The sequence below is a fragment of the Schistocerca cancellata genome, chromosome 8 (genome assembly GCF_023864275.1).
Source record: "Schistocerca cancellata isolate TAMUIC-IGC-003103 chromosome 8, iqSchCanc2.1, whole genome shotgun sequence".
NCBI classification, from domain to species: domain Eukaryota; kingdom Metazoa; phylum Arthropoda; class Insecta; order Orthoptera; family Acrididae; genus Schistocerca; species Schistocerca cancellata.
This window is the reverse complement of record NC_064633.1, coordinates 337,294,511-337,315,543: the sequence shown is the minus strand read 5'-3', so window position 1 is coordinate 337,315,543 and position 21,033 is coordinate 337,294,511. Positions and strand designations below refer to the sequence as shown.

Below are 21,033 nucleotides of genomic sequence, written 5' to 3'. Positions count from 1 at the left end.
TTAACGTCAGTTATCGATAGCCTCAAGTTTTGGCACTAATTCGGGAAGTTGCTTGTAGTTCTAGATGTTGACTGCCTTAATAATGGCTAAATATGTAAAGCAAACATCTTACTTAAAATCCCATTATCTTAGGATTTGTTAAAATTATTTATGACACAGGGTATTAAGAAAATTTTTGGCTTTTTCTAAGATATCATTATTTTTAATACACTGGTGTCCAAAATTAAAACCGAGCAACATGGTGCAGTAGTTACCACACTGGACTCTCATTCTGGAGGACGACGGTTCAAACCCACGTCCGGCCATCCTGATTTATTAGGTCAACAACTTTGCTTCCGCCGTTATGCAGTAGACGTAATTATTGGAAAGTAGTGGGGCAAGTCGTAGGTCGTAAGCGTCATACAGTTAGCTTAAGCGTCTGAGAATATAACGCCATCAAAATATTAGTCGATTTTTATAGCATCTTAAAGTTATTCTCAGCTGAATATGTCAACTTACGAGCCCAATTCTCGTCATCTATTAATTTTCTGCTTTGATATGAAGAAATCTGCGGCTGAGACTCATAAAAAGCTGGGTAAGACCTATGATGAGGCAGAACTTCACAGAAAATGGTTTCCATGCTTCAAGAACGGTGATTTTGACATTGAAGACCGGCATGGTTGTGAAAGAGAGAAAGCCTTCGGCGCTACTCCAACCGACCGGAACAATCTCAGGAGATCGTTGTCGAAAGCAACTGATGTGTTTGAGCCGATCACTGAAAGACAAACGCCCACAATACGGCGAAATACGTGAAAAAGCGATTTTGCAGCATCATTGTGCTCGACCACACGTCCCAAAACCCTCCAGACGATACCTGAAAATGTTGAAATGTGAAGTCCTACCCCATCCGCCGTATTCTCCAGACATTGTTCCTTTTCACTACCAACTTTTTAGTTCAATGGCACACGACCTGGCTGCCCAGCGCTTCCTGTCATATGAACAAACGCAAAATTGGATCGGTGCATGGATTTTCTCGAAAGACGCCCAGTTCTTCCGCCGCGGGATTCGTATGCAGCCCGAAAGATAGGAGAAAGTAGTGGCCAGCGATGGCCAATACTTTGAAACGTAAACTTTTTGTAAGATGCTCACAATACAGCCTCGAACTTTGAGAAAAATCGGCGGAAGCAAAGTTGTAGCTCCAGTAGCCTTCCCATGATTTCTCTAAATCACTTTAGGCAAATTCCGGGTTCGTTCCTTTGAAACTGCATGGCCGACTTCGTACCCCATCCGTCCCTAATTCCATGGAACCGATGACCTCGCTGTTTGGTCCCTTTCCCCAAATTAACCTAACAACCAAAATTAAAGCAAGATACGAAAATTTTGCAATGTTGCGTTTATTTTGCCACAAAAGTGTGTAAACAGATGATAACAAAGTACAAACAACGTAACGAATACAGAACTGTAACATACATAACAATAGACGAAAATGTTCTTCGTTTTTTCCAACTTAACAGATTTACACACACACTGCGACAAGTGGTTACTGTGCTCACTATGGGATGTGACCGCCTTTGGCAGCAATACAGGCCTGACGACGACGGAGCATGATGTGAACAGCGCCGTCAATGTCATCTTGGGACAATAACGCCTGCCGCACGGGATTAGCCGAGCGGTCTGAGGCGCTGCAGTCATGGACTGTGCGGCTGGACCCGGCGGAGGTTCGAGTCCTCCATCGGGCATGGGTGTGTGTGTTTGTCCTTAGGATAATTTAGGTTACGTAGTGTGTAAGCTTAGGGACTGATGACCTTAGCAGTTGAGTCGCATAAGATTTCACACACATTTGAACATTTCTGACAATAATGCCCATTCTTCCTGCGGAGCTGCTAGCAAGGCTTGGAGAGTGATTGGCGGATGTTGACGTGATGCAACCCATCTCCCTAGTGAATCTCCCAGACGTGCTCTATGAGATTCAAATCAGGAGAGCGAGCAGGCCACCCCATGCGTGCAGCATCTTCCGTTTCCAGGAAAACTTCAACCACTCGTGCTGTATGAGGTCGAGCCTGGTAGTACAGCACCTCGAAACATCCCTACATGAGGTCCCAAGACCCTGTCACGATGCCTCATAGCAATTAAACCTTTCCGATTCACAGGTACAATTTCATGAACAGGTGTTCGAGTGGGTAACACACCATTAGTGATCCTTCTCGCTATCGGTCTCTTTTTTTGCACAATGTTCGACTCTCAAAATCGTGCTCCACATTTCCTTCAGATACGAATTCGTCGAGAATCACTTTCCAGATCAAATCGGGATTCATCTGTGAAAAGAACATCGGCCCACTCTCCGACTGTTCAGGTGGCCTGTTGACGACTCCACTCTAGACGGTCCCTTCTGTGAAAACACGTCTGAGGCACACATACAGCAGCTCTGCGACAATAAAGGACACTCCGTCGAAGCCTTCTGTACGAGGTGCATTCAAGTTCTAAGGCCTCCGATTTTTTTTCTCCAGACTGGGAGGAGATAGAAACATGCGCATTGTTTTAAAATGAGGCCGCGTTCATTGTCAATACGAACCAGAGATGGCAGCACCGTATGGCAGATGGAATTTTACCGCCAGCGGCGAGAATGAGAACTGTTTTAAATACTTAAAATGGCGACGTTTTCCTTACTTGAATAGCGTGCAATCATTCGTTTTCTGAATTTGCGTGGTGTGAAACCAATTGAAAATGGTTCAAATGGCTCTGAGCACTATGGGACTCAACTGCTGTGGTCATAAGTCCCCTAGAACTTAGAACTACTTAAACCTAACTAACCTAAGGACATCACACACATCCATGCCCGAGGCAGGATTCGAACCTGCGACCGTAGCGGTCACGCAGTTCCAGACTGTAGCGCCTTTAACCGCTCGGCCACTAAAACCAATTGAAATTCATCGACAGTTGAAGGAAACATGTGGTGATGGAGTTATGGATGTGTCGAAAGTGCGTTCGTGGGTGCGACAGTTTAATGAAGGCAGAACATCGTGTGACAACAAACCGAAACAACCTCGGGCTCGCACAAGCCCGTCTGAAGACATGATCGAGAAAATGGAGAGAATTGTTTTGGAGGATCGCCGAATGACTGTTGAACAGATCGCCTCCAGAGTTGGCATTTCTGTGGGTTCTATGCACACAATCCTGCATGACGACCTGAAAATGTGAAAAGTGTTATCCAGGTGGGTGCCACGAATGTTGACGGACGACCACATGGCTGCCCATGTGGCATGTTGCCAAGCAATGTTGACGGGCAACGATCGCATGAATGGGACTTTCTTTTCGTCGGTTGTGACAATGGATGAGACGTGGATGCCATTTTTCAATGCAGAAACAAAGCTCCAGTCAGCTCAATGGAAGCACACAGATTCACCGCCACCAAAAAAATTTCGGGTAACCGCCAGTGCTGAAAAAATGATGGTGTCCATGTTCTGGGACAGTGAGGGCGTAATCCTTACTCATTGCGTTCCAAAGGGCACTACGGTTACAGGTGCATCCTACGAAAATGTTTTGAAGAACAAATTCCTTCCTGAACTGCAACAAAAACGTCCGGGTAGGGCTGCGCGTGTGCTGTTTCACCAAGACAACGCACCCGCACATCGAGCTAACGTTACGCAACAGTTTCTTCGTGATAACAACTTTTTGAAGTGATTCCTCATGTTCCCTACTCACCTGACCTGGCTCCTAGTGACTTTTGGCTTTTTCCAACAATGAAAGACACTCTCCGTGGCCGCACATTCACCAGCCGTGCTGCTATTGCCTCATCGATTTTCCAGTGGTCAAAACAGACTCCTAAAGAAGCCTTCGCCGCTGCCATGGAATCATGGCGTCAGCGTTGTGAAAAAATGTGTACGTCTGCAGGGCGATTACGTCGAGAAGTAACGCCAGTTTCATCGATTTCGGGTGAGTAGTTACTTACAAAAAAAATCGGAGGCCTTAGAACTTGAATGCACCTCGTACACCGTTTGCCTCGATACAACACGTCCAGTGAATGCTGCGAGGTCCGATGTCGGTTACTGCGCAGTACCATGGCGCTAAACTGCCCTTACAACCGAAGGACGATCCTCTGTTTCTCATGTCACACTTGGTCGGCCCTGCCCCGGTCTTTGGGATACAGTTTCGGTCTGCAAAAAATGTCGTCACATCCGAGAAACGACAGAACTATTCACGTTAAGCCGTCGCCCATATGAGTTTGCGACTGTCCTGCTTCCATTCTTCCTATTGCCCTCCACTGCAGAGAGTCTGGCGGTCCTCTTGTCTGTGCCGTACTGCACCGTCTGTGACTGTGTACACAGCGTTAGTAGATGTGCGAGTACCCGGCAAACACTACCCCCTTTGGTAGGTGCCCTGTCGTCATCGTTGGCGTGGTTTTCCGTTAACCGAAGTTCCATCTTCCGTGGAGAACACGATCATACGGACGTATGTTGACAGTTTTTATTATTATATCTTGAATTAGACACACGACGTTTTTAAGCAGTATACTTTGTAAGTACCAAGTGTGACTCTAATGTGGGCTATCATATCGTCTAGCTACTGCCACAACGTAACTACTGTTACTGTAGTATCTATTCAGGTGTTCTCCACTTAGATGTAACCACATCTTAGATTAATAGTTACTATTAAAATCAGTCTTGATCACAGATTTATTTATTCTGGTAACCGGTTTCGACCACGCCTGTGGTCATCTTCAGACCAAAATGCTGTAGGAGCAGGAGCCTCCTTCTGGTCGTAAATCGCTGCTCACTGCTCACAGTGATTTACCACCAGAAGGAGGCTCCTGCTCCTACAGCATTTTGGTCTGAAGATGACCACAGGCGTGGTCGAAACCGGTTACCAGAATAAATAAATTTGTGATCAAGACTGATTTTAATAGTAACTATTAGTAATAACATTGATCACTATGTGCTCCCACGATTTATTCAAAAGTAATATCGTAGATTGTTACCCAAATGACTTCTAGTAAGCCCACCATGTAAGTATGCTTATGCCTTTTTTTTAAAAAAAGTCGTTTAAAAATTTTTTATTTCAATTTATTATGGCATTACGTAGGGTTGTCTCAGACTACAACCGCAGCGTACATTGCTGCTCAAAGGACTTCGTGGATGTTCGGTTTGTACTATTTACTTTGCAATTTTCGAAGCATAAATGAAATTTGTGAAATTCTTCTATAGTTGTTTGATAGTCCCATAGTTATGTCTGTTAATTTTATAAATTGCTAAACGTGTATTAAGTAATCAAATGTATCTAAAGGTACATTAAGTCATGAGAACTGTAAGAATAGTTTTTCGTCTTTGCAAACATTAGTTATTTATCAATAACCTTTTAAAACCAGGCTTTAAAGCTCTTCCATGTTATTATAATTCGCATTACATATTAATTACAGTACATGGATAGACCGTGTCTAAGTAGCATGTGATAACATCGTCAATTTACTGCTACCACGCTGAACTAATTGCGTTACCATACATTAATCTTGTAGTGTGTTACTTTTTTTTTTTTTTTTTTTTTTTTTTTTTTTTTTTTTTTTTTTTTTTTTTTTTTTTTTTTGCCCACAAGATTTTCACTCAGCTATTTCTGCATCGCGGATAGTTACCCAAAACACATGTGTAAGTCGTCCTCATAATTATATCTCCCCATCTTTAAAAAAGTAAAGAATTTCTTAAATTTTATTCTCATTTCACTATAGTGTTATATGGGTGCTGTTACTTTGGTCGCTAACAGCTTGCACTGCTACTTAAATGGCATAGCAGAGGCCCATATTATCCAAATGACTTTGTGAAAGCCCTGTTGATAATTATATTTCCACATTTTATAATACAATTTTTAACTGTGTTGTAACTTGAGTACACTGTCGCTATTTTGTATGTAACACAGCTTGTACTGCTGCTGTAATGACATTGCAGGAGTCCAGACTGTAATTTGTACCCCAGCTTTTTAAGATATGTAACAATTTTTAACATTTTTTAAATATTTTAATGGCTTTGCACGTGTGTCTGTGGTTTTTGTAAACTGCTAAATCCTGTCTAAAGTAACTTTTTGTATATCAGTTTGCGGTAACTATGCCAAATATGCATTCAGCTTTTAAATAGGTACACTTCGTAATTAACGCTATAAGAATCACATTTTAGCGTCTGAGTAAACTAATTATTCCCAATAATTTTGTAAACTTGTTGGGTTGGGTTGTTTTGGGGGAAGAGACCAAACTGCGAGGTCATCGGTCTCATCGGTTTAGGGAAGGACGGGGAAGGAAGTCGGCCGTGCCCTTTCAAGGGAACCATCCCGGCATTTGTATGGAGCGATTTAGGGAAATCACGGAAAACCTAAATCAGGATGGCCGGACGCGGGATTGAACCGTCGTCCTCCCGAATGCGAGTCCAGTGTGCTAACCACTGCGCCACCTCGCTCGGTTGTAAACTTGTTTAGATTCATTTTAGTCAACGTTTTTGGCTATCCACTGTAATGTAATAATATAAATTATTTTAAGGAAGAATATACATGTTACACTAGCGACACCTGTTGATAAAATTGTCAGCGTCTATCCTTTGTTGGTCACGCCTGCCGGTCTAGCGGCGCCCTGGCTGCAGTGATGTGCTCTGTTGTGAGCTTTGACCTGGCGATGCATTAATCTTGTAGTGTGTTACGTATCTGCCAGTTCATGAGAGAGAGTGCTCTTATTGTTATTTTAAGAAATTTGCAGTAACCTGTCTGTCGAGGTATGTTGAATTTCTGGTTTTTCTTTCACGTTGTGCCTGATGCTATACATTACAATTGCTTTGTATACAGCTACACTGTGTAAAAGCTTTCCAGATCTGAAAATGCTAGCATTGATTACCGAAACCGGTTATCGAAAATAAAGGTTGTTATTAGCAGTCCTGGCAAAACAGTTTATCTTCTCTAATCTGTTGAAAATAGCTATGTTGGAAGCAGCGACGTGCACAGAAGAATTTCACTGGGGACGAGGAGACATCTCTTCCAAAATCAGCGAACCACCGAGTGCAGACTGATGTGTAGGAGGCCGGTAAGTGGTAAGGTACCAAAAATAATTTTGACCAAGAAACTAGTATAAAGTTTTATTAGCTCAGTCTTTTACCCAAAATAACAAACATACAATTTAATAAAAAGCGTATATCCACATTTAACAATAAAAGAACACTTACTTCAGTCGAGTTAAACAATATGCGTAAGATTAATAAACCAGTAAAGGCTTTTACAAACTGGTTTAATTAAACAAGAGATACTTCTGGTTCACTGCCGTTTACATAACCAGCCAACTGGAGCCTTGGAACAGTAATAACAGGTAATTCAGAACTATAACAGAGAGAAACACCGTTAAAAATGAGCATTTAGAACATCAAAACACCAGTTTAAACAAGTAATAAAGTTTGGTTAGCAAACCTGTTACATACTATGAAACATTAAAAAAATACTGTAGTTTTAAACAAAAGAGTTACGGTTAAGTAGTGTAGAAAGTATGTTGTGCATTGGCACTCCCGAAATTATCATGTAACTTAAAAAAACAAATTGATTACAAAAGGTTCCCAGATGAGGTAAAAGTTTAAAAGATTTAATACATCATTCAAACGTTATCATTCGACCCAGAGAAAGAAATAAGGAAAAAGTCACCACTCACAATAAACGAAATTGATAAACATACACACTTCAAATATTAACCATGGCAGCAGCAGCATATGAATGCTGAGTGCTAATTTTCTGGTGAGATCCACAGAGACAATTTTAGCTTAAAGGTTTCACCAGCCAAGCAAGTTTCTCCTCTGTGATTGTCCTGGAGCAACGGTTTGATCTCATCTGGACAAACTGGATCCACTTAGACGAACTTCCTTCTTAAGGCCTTTCGAAGTAACAGCGAGGTCTGGAATGTTGGAACCACACCGGAAGCAGAGGGCGTCAAGTAGAACTTCCCCACTCGACCATGGCACAGAATCACGTGGCCAGAATCGCGTGGCTGTGCCCCTGTAGACTGTTACTAGTGTAATGCACGGATTGACTCCAGCACGCGACTGACTCGAGCATGACTCACTCGCTTAAATCGGCGAAGCTCCGGCTGCCCGTGTGGGCATGGAAAGTAAACACATTCCTGCTAGTTAGACAAAGACAGTAGGTCTTCTGACTGGTTTGATGCGGCCCGCCACAAATTCCTCTCCTGTACCAACCTCTTCATCCTTCATCTGAGGACAGCACTTGCAACCTACGTCCGCAATTTTGTTCTGGTTTCCGCACAGTCCGTGTTTCACTGCCATTCAATGCTGTACTCCAAGCGTACATTCTCAGCAATTTCTTCCTCAATTTAAGGCCTATGTTTTTACTAGTAGACCTCTTGACCAGGATTGGCCATTTTGCCAGTGTTAGTCTGCTTTTGATGTCCTTACTCTATATGTCATGGATTATTTTGCTCCCTGGGTAGCAGAATTCCACAACTTCATCTACTTCGCGACCAACAATCCTGATGTTAAGTTTCTTGCTGTTCTCATTTCTGATACTTATTACTTTCGTCTTCCTTCGATTTTCTCTCAGTCCACATTCTGTACTCAGTAGACTCTTCATTCCATTCAGGCAATACTGTAACTCTGCTTCACTTTTACTGAGGATACAAACGTCATCAGCGAATCTTTACATCAATAGCCCTTCACCTTGAATTTTAATTTCATTCCTCAACTTTCTTTTATTTCCATCACTTCTTCTTCGATGTATAGAATGAACAGTAGGGGTGAAAGACTACATCCCTGTCTTACATCGTTTTCAATCCAAGTACAACGTTCTTGTATTTCCACTCTTGTTATTCCCTCTTCGCTCTTCCACATGATACATATTACCAGTCTCTCCCTATAGCTTACCACCCATTCCACTCAGAATGTCGAACTTCTTGCACCATTTTACATTGCCGAACGCTTTCCCCGGATCGATAAATCCTATCAATATGTCTTGATTTTTCTTTAGTCTTGCTTCCATTATGAACCACAACGTCAGAACTGCCTCTCTGTTGCCTTTACTTTTCCTAAAGCCAAATTGATCGTCATCTAACACATGCTCAGTTCTCTTTTCCATTCTTATGTATATTATTTTTGTCGGTGGCTTGGATACATGAGCTGTTAAGTTAATTGTGCTAGAATTCTTGCACTTGTCAGCTTTTGCAATTTTCGGAATTGTATAGATGGTGTTTTACCGATGGTATATCGCCAGGCTCACATATTTTCCACACATCAACATGAGTATTCGTTTTGTTGCCAGTTCCCCCAACGATTTTAGAAATTTTGTTTGAGTATTGTCAACCCCATCTGCTTTATTAGAACTTAAGTCTTCCAAAGCTCTTTTATATTCTGATTCTAATACTGGATCCCTAACTCTTCTATATCGAGTCATGTTTCTTCTTCCATCACAAGAAACATATCTTCCCCCTCATAGAGGCCTTCGCTGTGCTCTCTCCATCTATCCGCGCTCTGTTCTGTATTTAGTAGTGGAATTCCCCTTGAACCATCCTTGCTTTTAATTTCAACAAAGATTATTTTGACTTTTCGGTTTGCTGAGTCAGTCCTTCCGATAATCATTTCTTTTTCTATTTCATCTCATCTTTCTTGTAGACATTTCGCCTTAGCTTCCCTGCACTCCCTATTTATATCAATTCCTCAGCGGCTTGTATTTCTGTATTCCCAAATTTCCCAGAACATTTTTGTACTTTCTTCTGTCATCGATCAACTGAAGTATTTCTTCTGTTCCTCATGGTTTCTTCGCAGTTATCTTCTTTGTATCTACGTTTTTCTTTCCAACTTCCGTTATTGCCCTTTTTAGACACGTCACTTCCTCTTAAACTGAACTACTTACTGAGATATTCCTTATCGCAGTATCTATAGCCTTAGAGAACTTCAAGCGTATCTCTTTATTCCTTAGTACTTCCGTATCCCTATTCTTTGCGAATTGATACTTCCTGACTAGTCTCTTAAACTTTAACCAACTCTTCATCACCACTAAATTGTGATTTGAGTCTACATATGATCCTGGGAACGCCTTAAAATCCAGTATCTGATTTCGGAACCACTGTCTGATCATGATGTAATCTAACTGTAATCTTTCCGAATGTACGGCCTTTTCCAAGTACACCTTCTCCTCTTATGATTCTTGAACAGAGTATTCGCTATTACTAGCTAAAATTTGTTGAAAAAATCAATTAGTCTTTCTCCTCTATCATTCCTAGTGCCAGATTCATGTTCTCTCGTAACCCCTTCTTCTGTTGCTTGCCCCGCAACAACATTCCTAATCCCCTTGACTATTAGATATTCAATTTCTATACATATTGAATTTCTTGTTTAATATCCTCACATACTTTCTCTACTTCTTCATCTTCTGCTTGTGACGTCAGCGTATCTCTCTTTTCTCTGAGTACTTCAGTATCCCTCTTGTTTGCGAATTGATACTTCCTGACTACCTGAACTATCGTTGTCGGTGTTGGTCCGCTGTCGATTTTGATGAGAACGACTGTATCACTGAACTGTTCACAATAACACACTCTCTGTCCTATCTTCCTATTCATAACGAATCCTTCTCCCGTTGTATCATTTTCTGCCGCTGTTTATATTACCCTTTACTCATCTGACTGGAGTCTTTGTTTTCTTGCCATTTCACTTCATTGTTCCCCACTTTATCTAGACTGAGCCTTTGCATGTCCATTTTTTAGATTTTCTAGCTTCGCTAATGAGTTAAAGCTTCTGACATTCCACGCCCCTACTCGTAGAACGTTATCTTTTGGCTATACAATCTTTTCCTTATGGTCATCTGCCCCTTGGCTGTCCCGTCTCGGAGATCCGAATAGGGACTATTCCCCAATCCTTTCCCAATGGAGAGATCAGTATGATACTTTTTCACTTACAGGTCACGTGTCCTGTGAAAACACTTTATGTTTCTTTCACACAGAGGTTTCCAGTGCTTTCTGCATCCTCTTGCCGTTGATCATTGCTGATTCTTCCTGTTTTAGGGGCAGTTGTCCACCCAGAGAGAAAGATATTGCTCTAAATATCCGTCCACTCCTCTGCAGTGTTTGACAAGACCGTCGGCAAAATGAGGTTCACTTCTTTGTCGGATGCCTTCGGCCGACAAAGCTGATCATTTTTATTCAACGTAAAGCGGTGGCGTGGTTCGAAGCCGGGTACGAGGACATTTTGATTACTAATCATGGACGCTACCCCTAACGCAGGGATTCAGTATGTACTTGTCATAATAAATGGTAGGATTAGCAGTAGTATTGTTAGCATTGGTAGGGAAAGAAACATAAGTGAAAGTGTGTGAGAGGAACTGGGTAGCCGACGACTTCTCTTTGTTTTTGGTTTGTTTGTTTTGCACATAATTAGAGCTGCACATCGTTCACTGTGAGTCCACAGTGTATTTTATATCCTTATGAAATATAAATTTACAGGTAATTAAAATTAGTTGACCACATAATTTCTGCACTTTTATGCAATTACTGTTGATGCAAAAACAGTTTACATGCAAAAGCATAAAAAAATCTATATAATTATTGTTACTTTGTAATCATGGGAACGTTTCTCACTATGGTCAAAGGCACGAGTTTCATGTTAATACTGGTAAGTGCGAAAGCTGTTGATGAATTAGAGAGAAACATGTTTTATATAAGTGCGACGTAATACTGGAGCGGTATTTAGTATGTTTTTGCGTTTTTTCTTAATTATACTTTTTTTGAGGTAAAATCTATGCACAACTTTTTTATTTTCACTACAACATGCCTCGTGTTTCACGTTACCAATCATCAATTTTCTGAATAAAACCTGAATTAAACTTTGGCGGTTTCAATTTCGCTATCAAATGGTTCAAATGGCTCTGAGCACTATGGGACTTAACATCTTAGGTCATCAGTCCCCTAGAACTTAGAACTACTTAAACCTAACTAACCTAAGGACATGCCCGAGGCAGGATTCGAACCCGCGACCGTAGCAGTCCCGCGGTTCCGGACTGCAGCGCCTAGAACCGCACGGCCACCGCGGCCGGCTAATTTCGCTATCGATGCGCTTTATTTTTAAGTAACAGAGAGGATGACAACTATGTAGAACAAATGCGTTCCGTAGCTTACGTGGCGCTGTGTATTTCCTCACTCAGTTTCTAGATGATTCGTCACTTCCTGTTTCTAAGGGAATGCAGTAAGAGTCTGACCGCATACACAAACTAAACGATCGGTCTGGTAACGCCCGATAGATATGCAACACACCTAACGTTTAGGTAACGCGGTTACGATCTTCATTGACCAAAGGTACTAGTTGCCGAGTTGGTTCAAATGGCGCTGAGCACTATGGGACTTGAAACAGCTTAGGTTATCAGTCCCCTGGAGCTTAGAACTACTTAAACCTAACTAACCTAAGGACATTACACACATCCATGCCCGAGGCAGGATTCGAACCTGGGACCGTAGCGGTTGCGCGGTTCCAGACTGAAGCGCTTAGAACCGCTCGGCCACTCTGGCCGGCAAACTGCCGAGTCTACGCTTACTTACGATAGACTGCGATAACTTACAGTAGTTTAATAGTTTTAGAACTCTAAGAATATGAAAAACAATCGATCTTGCTCCTTGCACAGGAAAACAGAACGTTAGGATTTACTCTTCCAGTGCGTCCAACGTAGCCCTCCATTTGCAACTTCGCATAGTGAAAAACTTACGGTGTTAGTATATTGAGATGCACTGATGTATCGTGGCAGGAAGATTCCATTCCTTCTTCCTCTCTTTCCCAATACCGACTTGAGCTTGGTATCTGAAGACCTTGATGTCGACGGGACATTACACCCAGTGCATAAATACTCTGGATACAATGTCATCTCTGGGTAGGGAATATTATCTCCTCGCCCCTTCAAATAATTAGTGCCAATGAGTGACAAAGTATGGGGTGAATACGAGCCTGGCTGTAAGGACGAGATAGCGGCACTTGTTGTGACAAGGCCCCGGGGAGCAGTCAGCGGCAGCCGCAGACGCAGTCCCCGGGCGGGCTGGCTGTGCCGGTCCGTCAGCGCTCCCTCTTGGCTGGGCGGCGAGAATCAATTAAACTTTAATCCGGAACGCTCCCCGGCGCTGCGCGGAGTCACGCGGGCGAGTGAGCGCGAACACGCACGCACGCGTAATGAGCCCAGCCGTGACAATGGGCGCGCAGTAATGACAATGGCAGGCGACGGCAGCGGCGGAGGCCGTCCCGGAAGGAGCGCGTTGTGATTCCGGGGGAGCCGCGCCACGGTCCAGCGGCCGCCGCACAATGACCGCCCCCACCTCCACCCCCGACCCACACCCCCCGCCACTCCCACGTCATCGGCCGGGGATTAACGCGGCGAGTCATCGCGGCGCGCGTTTAATGCGCTTCCGGCCGGCCGCGAGTTAGAAGATGCGGCAGAAGGGTGTGTGTGTGTGTGTGTGTGTGTGTGTGTGTGTGACGTCGACTCCACGTCAGCTACGGCGAGCTGGTGGTAATAGGGTGGAGCGATGGTCCGTCGACACCTGACGCAAGTCTCATACTTCTGCCTCCCCCACCCCTTTCATCTCTTCCCCTGTTGGTTTGGAACACTGGAATCTATCGCCCTTTCCCGTCATAAGAAAGAATTTGCAGCAGCCCTGGGCTGCAGCGTGTTACTGACTGGGAGTTGTGAGAGCGAAAATGTATTTTCCTATACAACACAACATTATTACAAAAAACAAAACTGAACTTCTTCTAGTCACCAAACAATTTTTTTGCTCTACATAAAGCGTAGCATGAAGCAAATCTCCTACCACAGAAAAGTAGTTACTGTAATTCGGTGACGTGCTTGCCTATTTGCAGCTTCAAATGGCTCTGAGCACTATGGGAATTAACATCTGTGGTCATCAGTCCCCGAGAACTTAGAACTACTTAAACCTAACTAACCTAAGGACATCACACACATCCACGCCCGAGGCAGGATTCGAACCTGCGAACGTAGCGGTCGCGCGGTTCCATACTGAAGCGCCTAGAACCGCTTGGCCACTATTTGCAGCTAATCTCGTCGCAGTGCTATCTGAGTTAAATACAAATAACGTTACCAATACCATAAATAACAAATAATAACATTTTAATTAAAATAGGGAGATAAATATACTGAGGTGCCAGATTCATGGGATTGCGATATGCATATATACAGAAGGCGGTAGTATCAAGTACGCAAGGTATGAAAGGGCAGTTCAATGGCGGAGCTGTCGTTTCTACTCCGCTGATTCATTTGAAAGCGTTTCCGACGTGATTATGGCTCCACAACGGGAATGAACAGAGTTTGAATATGGAATCGTACTCGGAATATGTCATTTCGGAAATTGTTAGGGGATTCAATATTTCGAGATCCGCAGAGTCAAAGCGTGTGCCGAGAATACCAAATCTGAGGTAATACCTCTCACCATGGACAATGCAGTGGCCGATATCCTTCACTTAACGACCTAGAGCAGCGGCGATTGCGTACAGTTGTCAGTATTAAAAGACAAGCAACACTGCGTAAAATAACCAAAGTAATCAATGTGGGAAGTACTACAGACGTATCCGTTAGGACAGTGTGGTGAAATTCTGCGTTAATGGGCTACCGACGTAAGTGCCTTTGCTAACAGCACGGCATCGCCTGCACTGCCTTTCCTGGGTTTGTGACCATGTCGCGGTTGGACCCTAGAAGACTAGGAACGGTGGCCTCGTCGGATGAGTCCAAATTTTATTTGGTGAGAGCTGACGGTAGAGTTCGAGATTGGCGAAGGCTCCACGAAGACATAGAGCCAAGTTGTCAACAAGACACTGTGCAAGCTAGTGGTGGCTCCATAATGGCATGGGCTGTGTTCACTGGTTATTTTCGGCTATTTGGAGAACATATGCAGCCGTTAATGGATTTCATGTCCCCAAAACGATGAAAATTTTATGGATGACAATGCGCCATGCCACTGGCCCACAGTTATTCGCGACTGGTTTGGAGAATATTCTGGACAGATCGCTCGATGAATCCCATCGAAAATTTATAGTACGTAAGTGAAAAGTCAGTTCGTGCACAAAATCCTGCATCTGCAACATCTTCGCAATTACGGCCGACTGTAGAGGTAGCATAGCTCAATAGTTCTGCTGGGGACTTCTAATGACTTGTTGAGTCTATCCCACGTCGAGTTGCTCCACTACGTCGGAGGTCCGACACTGTATGATGAGGTATCCCATGGGTTTCGTTACCTCAGTGTAGTTTCATCACGAGCAGACTAGTGACAGATATGAACTGAACTAAAAGATATAATTCAGTGGCGACTAACTAATGTAATATACTAGTATCCTAAGCTTAGGGATGAAACCAACTTCCGCATGATGTGTCAGCGCTAAGTATCAGAGCCCGATGATACTTAGATCGTACATACAAAAACTGCTACAATATACGGAAATCTGGTTTCGCAGGACAGAGCGGATCAGGTTGTGGTTCTGGAAAGGGGCCAAAATCAGTTACTGTTAGTTGCACAAAGCACACATACTTTATTTTCCTAAAGACACTTAATCACACATGTCCTTAAAAGGATTCAAAAACAATACGGCTATAGGCCCGAACACAAGTTATTAAAATTGCTTTAAGGAACACACACGGTTGAAGGCCTTAGTTAAAACAGAAAAAAAATTGCATAAATACTCGCCTGAAGGCCACATACTGAACAACTCAAGGCTTAAGGCCTGAATAAAAAAAAATTGAGCATAATCTCCGTTTTTAAAATAAGTTTTAAACAATTCAATCTTGAAACCTTAATTTAAATCGGCTGAAGGCCTTATTTTATAATTAAAACAAGCTAAACTCATAGACGGCTGAAGGTCTCGCACAGTACTTGGGAGAAAAGAAAATCAAAATCTAAAAACAACAGAACAGTGATGCTCAGAAGTGTTCCAAGGGTCGGCCTGAGGAGGTAATTCTAAGATAAGTTTAGGTGAGACAGACAGCCAAAAGACAGATTAAATAATCGGACGGCAACCCGACCCAGGGACGGGTGAAGGAGACCAACAACCTAATCAATTCCCTTACAACCGACCAACGGTGCGACAACAGAAAATATCAGCAAGGACGAAGATACCAGAAGCATTACGTCCTCAAAACTGGCGTTTAAATACAGCCAAGGCACAATAACCACACAAAAATATAAACAAACACCAAAGGTGTCGAACTAAACGTCCTGCCGGACAGCATCAACACAACGAGGAAACACACACTCGCTGCCGTCCCAACCGACCGACTGCCTACTGCAGTACGCAGACAGCATTCACAACTGTTCAGAAATCACAGGAGCTACACACAGTTCCACGTAAACACTTACCAAGAACTCCGACAATCCTGAAACCAATCACTGTGGAACATCCAGGAGAAATCACAAGTCGACACCCACTGAGTTTCGACACACACTCATCCGATGAGACGACCGACCGAACGACCAACCAAGGTCGTCCCCACTGAAGTTGTGTGTGTCGGCAACGGTCGGGGGAGTCGTGGCTGTCCGGAGCTCACTGCAGCTCCATCCCAACTCAACTCCATGTCCGCTCGGAACTCGGAGACACGGCGACCCGGGCACACTGGCTCGGACCCAGTCATGCAGAGGGAATACTTGCCTACTGGCCACCCGACATCTCTCTGCACAAGGAAGGAACCGACCCACGTCCGGCAAGATAACCAACTACCGAGGCCCAGAAAGAGTCAAAAGACAAAATACATGTCACCCCATGAGACGACCGACCGAACGACCAGAGACGACCGACCGAACGACCAACCAACGGTCGTTCCCGCTGCAGTCACCTTCCATCGGACAGTACACGTGTGTCGCCAACGGTCGGCGAGTACTGGCTGTCCGCACCTCACTGGCGCTCCGTCCCAACTGAACTCACCGCACACCACGAGCCGGAAATACTAGCGGTCGCTTCAAAGATAATACGACAGTGCTGCCACTCACTGGCAGGCAAGCCAGCAACTTAGTGACACCAGTAAATCGAATAAGAAACGAGGCGAAAGTTCCGTAAAGAGAAGCTGTCAAGCAAGAAACGACATGAATAGGAGCCAAGCGCGGCTCATATATGAGTACAGAAGATAACTGTAAGAAATCAACAATGAGACGAACATAAATGACGCTTTTATTGAAAGACAATAATTACACCTAAGTCACTGTGATGGTTCCAGGCCGACCGTTGTGGACGAGCGGTTCTAGGCGCTTCAGTCTGGAACCGCGCGACCGCTACGGTCGCAGGTTCGAATCCTGCCTCGGTCATGGATGTGTTATGTCCTTAGGGTACGTAGGTTTAAGTAGTTCTAAGTTCTAGGTCACTGATGATCTCAGATGTTAAGTCGAGTAGTGCTGAGAGCCATTTGAACCAATTTTGATGGTCCCATGGAGGTGGATCTCATATGGGTGTGAGATCACCATGTGATGGCAAAGAATGCTCTGCAATATGCTCGCCACGAGGATGGTAAGGCGTTCTGGTGTCAGGGCGCTCCCTTCCGCCGCCAGCGCTGTTGACAATTACTCGATGGTCGTCGGTGCCTGTAGAAGTGCTGCAGTCCCTGTCCCCAACGCATCACACACGTGACCGATGGGATTTAAGTCGGGGGAATGGGTAGGCCATCGTGTTCGGCGAATATCCTCACGTCCCTAGAGTTCCTCTACCTAAAGTAAGGATAAAATACGCAAGAAGCCTGAAATTCATGCAACAAAATAATCTTGAAGGAAAGCGGAAACTATGTGTTCCCTAACTAATTTCTACAGGAACTCTAGCTCACGTGCGTTACAAAATGCAATACAGAATCATTCCGTATTAACCCCTACCGCAATGCACATTGAACCAGTTCAGTGTAGACTTCGGCAAAACAAAGTACTGTCATTTAACTAGGAATGTTTGACTTGAGGAGTCTTACGAACGCGGTACGAAGCACAAGCCACAGCGTTGGCAACGCTACGCCTTTCTAAGTCCGAAAACGGTGGATACCCAGTACGCATGCTGTAGAAAACCTAGCAGCACGCGTCTCATATGGCTTGTCGTGTTTGTGGACAAAGAGCGATAAGCGGTTGCGTAATGACCAAGGTCAACGCTCACACAGAGTATCTCGAATGAGGCTGATGCTATAACTTTATTAATTATTTATGTTCTTGTGATATAATTGTTTGGCGAGGGTAAGGGTAGGGAGTGAAGTTTATTTAATTTCTATAATAATGAGTAAGGTCACCAATGAGTTTAATTTTTTTACAGTTGTCAGTACCTCTAACCCACACTGACACAGATTTAGATTCATTTATTTTACGATGATTTCTAGTCTTGAGAACGAAAGGCATGGCCGACAGGTAATATGATTTACCCACATCTCTTACCCTTATCTCGGACTTAGAAGATTTCTGACTAGTAGCGTCAGCCAACAACCGCCAAGCCTAAATCGAGAACCATGGCATCAAGGGGGCAACAGTTTTGTCTATTAAGTAATGAATCTGGTAAGAAGGCGTCAGTCTTCGTGCAGCCGCTCTAGCAACAGTATTCAACACTTCTAAGAGTGCCTTCATCAGAATTAAAACAATTAAAATGACCTATGACATAGTTACAAATTCATAGGAAAATACATGTTTTACATAAAAAGTGTAAGTACTGACTAACCATAAAAGACAGAGGCAGTACTTACATGTCACATATAAAGTAATTAACAGGCCAAAATGGCTTTAGTCACAAAATATATAAAAAGGAATGCGTGAAGGCGAGCGACTATGGGCTGCTCGTACCTGTACAGCCACAGGTTGAAACTTGTGACTAAATCCATTCTAACCTGTTACTGCCTCTGTCTTATATTGTTAGTCAGAACTTACACATTTTATATAGAAAATGTCTTTTCCTATAAATTTGTAACTATCTTATAGGCCATTTTAATTGTTTTAATTCTGATGAAGGCACTCTTAGAAGTGTTGAAACCTGGTCAATAAGACTAAAAATAATGGCGACCAAGGGCTCATTTGTTTCAATTTTAATTTAGAAACGGTCACTGAACCAAGCAGTCATGTTTAAGCCTTTGAAATTCAACACGGCATTTTCATCAACATTAGAGTGAAATTTTGTAAATAAGAGACTGACAACAGGGTAAATGAGAATGAGAAAATTTATTAAACTTCCTGGCAGGTTAAAACTGTGTGCCCGACCGAGACTCGAACTTGGGACCTTTGACTTTCGCGGGCAAGTGCTCTACCATCTGAGCTACCGAAGCACGACTCACGCCCGGTACTCACAGCTTTACTTCTGCCAGTACCTCGTCTCCTACCTCCCAAACTTTACAGAAGCTCTCCTGCGAACCTTGCAGAACTAGCACTCCTGAAAGAAAGGACATTGCGGAGACATGGCTTAGCCACAGCCTGGGGGATGTTTCCAGAACGAGATTCTAACTCTGCAGCGGAGTGTGCGCTGATATGAAACTTCCTGGCAGATTAAAACTGTGTGCCCGACCGAGACTCGAACTCGGGACCTTTGCCTTTCGCGTGAAAGTGCTCTACTATCTGAGCTACCGAAGCACGACTCACGGCCGGTACTCACAGCTTTACTTCTGCCAGTACCTCGTCTCCAGCTTCCAAACTTTACAGAAGCTCTCCTGCGAACCTTGCAGAACTAACACTCCTGAAAGAAAGGATATTGCGGAGACATGGCTTAGCCACAGCCTGGGGGATGTTTCCAGAATGAGATTTTCACTCTGCAGCGGAGTGTGCGCTGATATGAAACGTCCTGGCAGATTAAAACTGTGTGCCCGACCGAGACTCGAACTCGGGCGTGAGTCGTGCTTCAGTAGCTCTGTTGGCAGAGCACTTGCCCGCGAAAGGCAAAGGTCCCGAGTCTCGGTCGGGCACACAGTTTTAATCTGCCAGGAAGTTTCATATCAGCGCACACTCAGCTGCAGAGTAAAAATCTCATTCTGGAGAAAATTTATTGTTATGGGCCGGCCGGAGTGGCCGTGCGGTTCTAGGCGCTACAGTCTGGAGGCGAGCGACCGCTACCGTCGCAGGTTCGAATCCTGCCTCGGGCGTGGATGTGTGTGATGTGCTTAGGTTAGTTAGGTTTAATTAGTTCTAAGGTCTAGGCGACTGATGACTTCAGAAGTTAAGTCGCATAGTGCTCAGAGCCATTTGAACCATTTTTTTATTGATATGATGGCATCGTGGTGACTAGTCGTATGGTCCTCGGCATAATTTTTATTTTTTCTGCATTAACATGGCCAACGGTCTTGCCGCAGTGGTAACACCGGTTCCCGTCAGATCACCGAAGTTAAGCGCTGTTGGGCTGGGCTAGCACTTGGATGGGTGACCATCCGGTCTGCCGAGCGCTGTTGGCAAGTGTGGTGCACTCAGCCCTTGTGAAGCAAACTGAAGAGCTACTTGATTGAGTAGTAGCGTCTCCGGTCTCCTAACCTGACATATGGCAGGGAGAGCGGTGTGCTGACCACATGCCCCTCCATATCGGGATCCAGTGTCGCCTGTGGGCTGAGAATGACACGGCGGTCGGTCGGTACTGTTGGGCGTTCATGGCCTTTTTGGACGGAGTTTGTATTAACATGGTAACTGGCTCACTAGTCTGTGAAACAGAGTGTTGCATTAGAGAGGGTGGGCAGGGATTGCTACGGTCAGATAGCACTGCCCAGGAGCAACGACTGGCTCTCCAAGTGGAACAGAGGCAGGAATAGCCGTGTCCAAGCTGTTATCCACCCATATGACTGCGCAGCCTAACGTCCGGTGGAGAGCAATGCGGCTCCGGGTGCAGGAGGTGGGAGTGCATTTCTATGTTTTGCAGACCTTCTTTCAAGATAACCATTTACCACTTGTAAAAAGTGTCGGGTACAGGAAACAAGCCCGACACTGTAGCCGAGCGGTTCTAGGCGCTTCAGTCCTGAACAGCGCTGCTGCTATGGTCGCAGTTTCGAATCCTGCCTCTGGCATGGATGTGTGTGATGTCCTTAGGTTAGTTAGGTGTAAGTAGTTCTAAGACTAGGGGACTGATGGCCTCAGATGTTAAGTCC

At 44.1% G+C, this 21,033-nt stretch overlaps 1 pseudogene; it reads left to right on the top strand.

Moving 5' to 3' along the window:
* The first annotated feature begins 20,234 nt into the window (after positions 1-20,234).
* On the top strand, positions 20,235-20,352 carry LOC126095809 (5S ribosomal RNA; annotated as a pseudogene).
* The last annotated feature ends 681 nt before the right edge of the window (positions 20,353-21,033 follow it).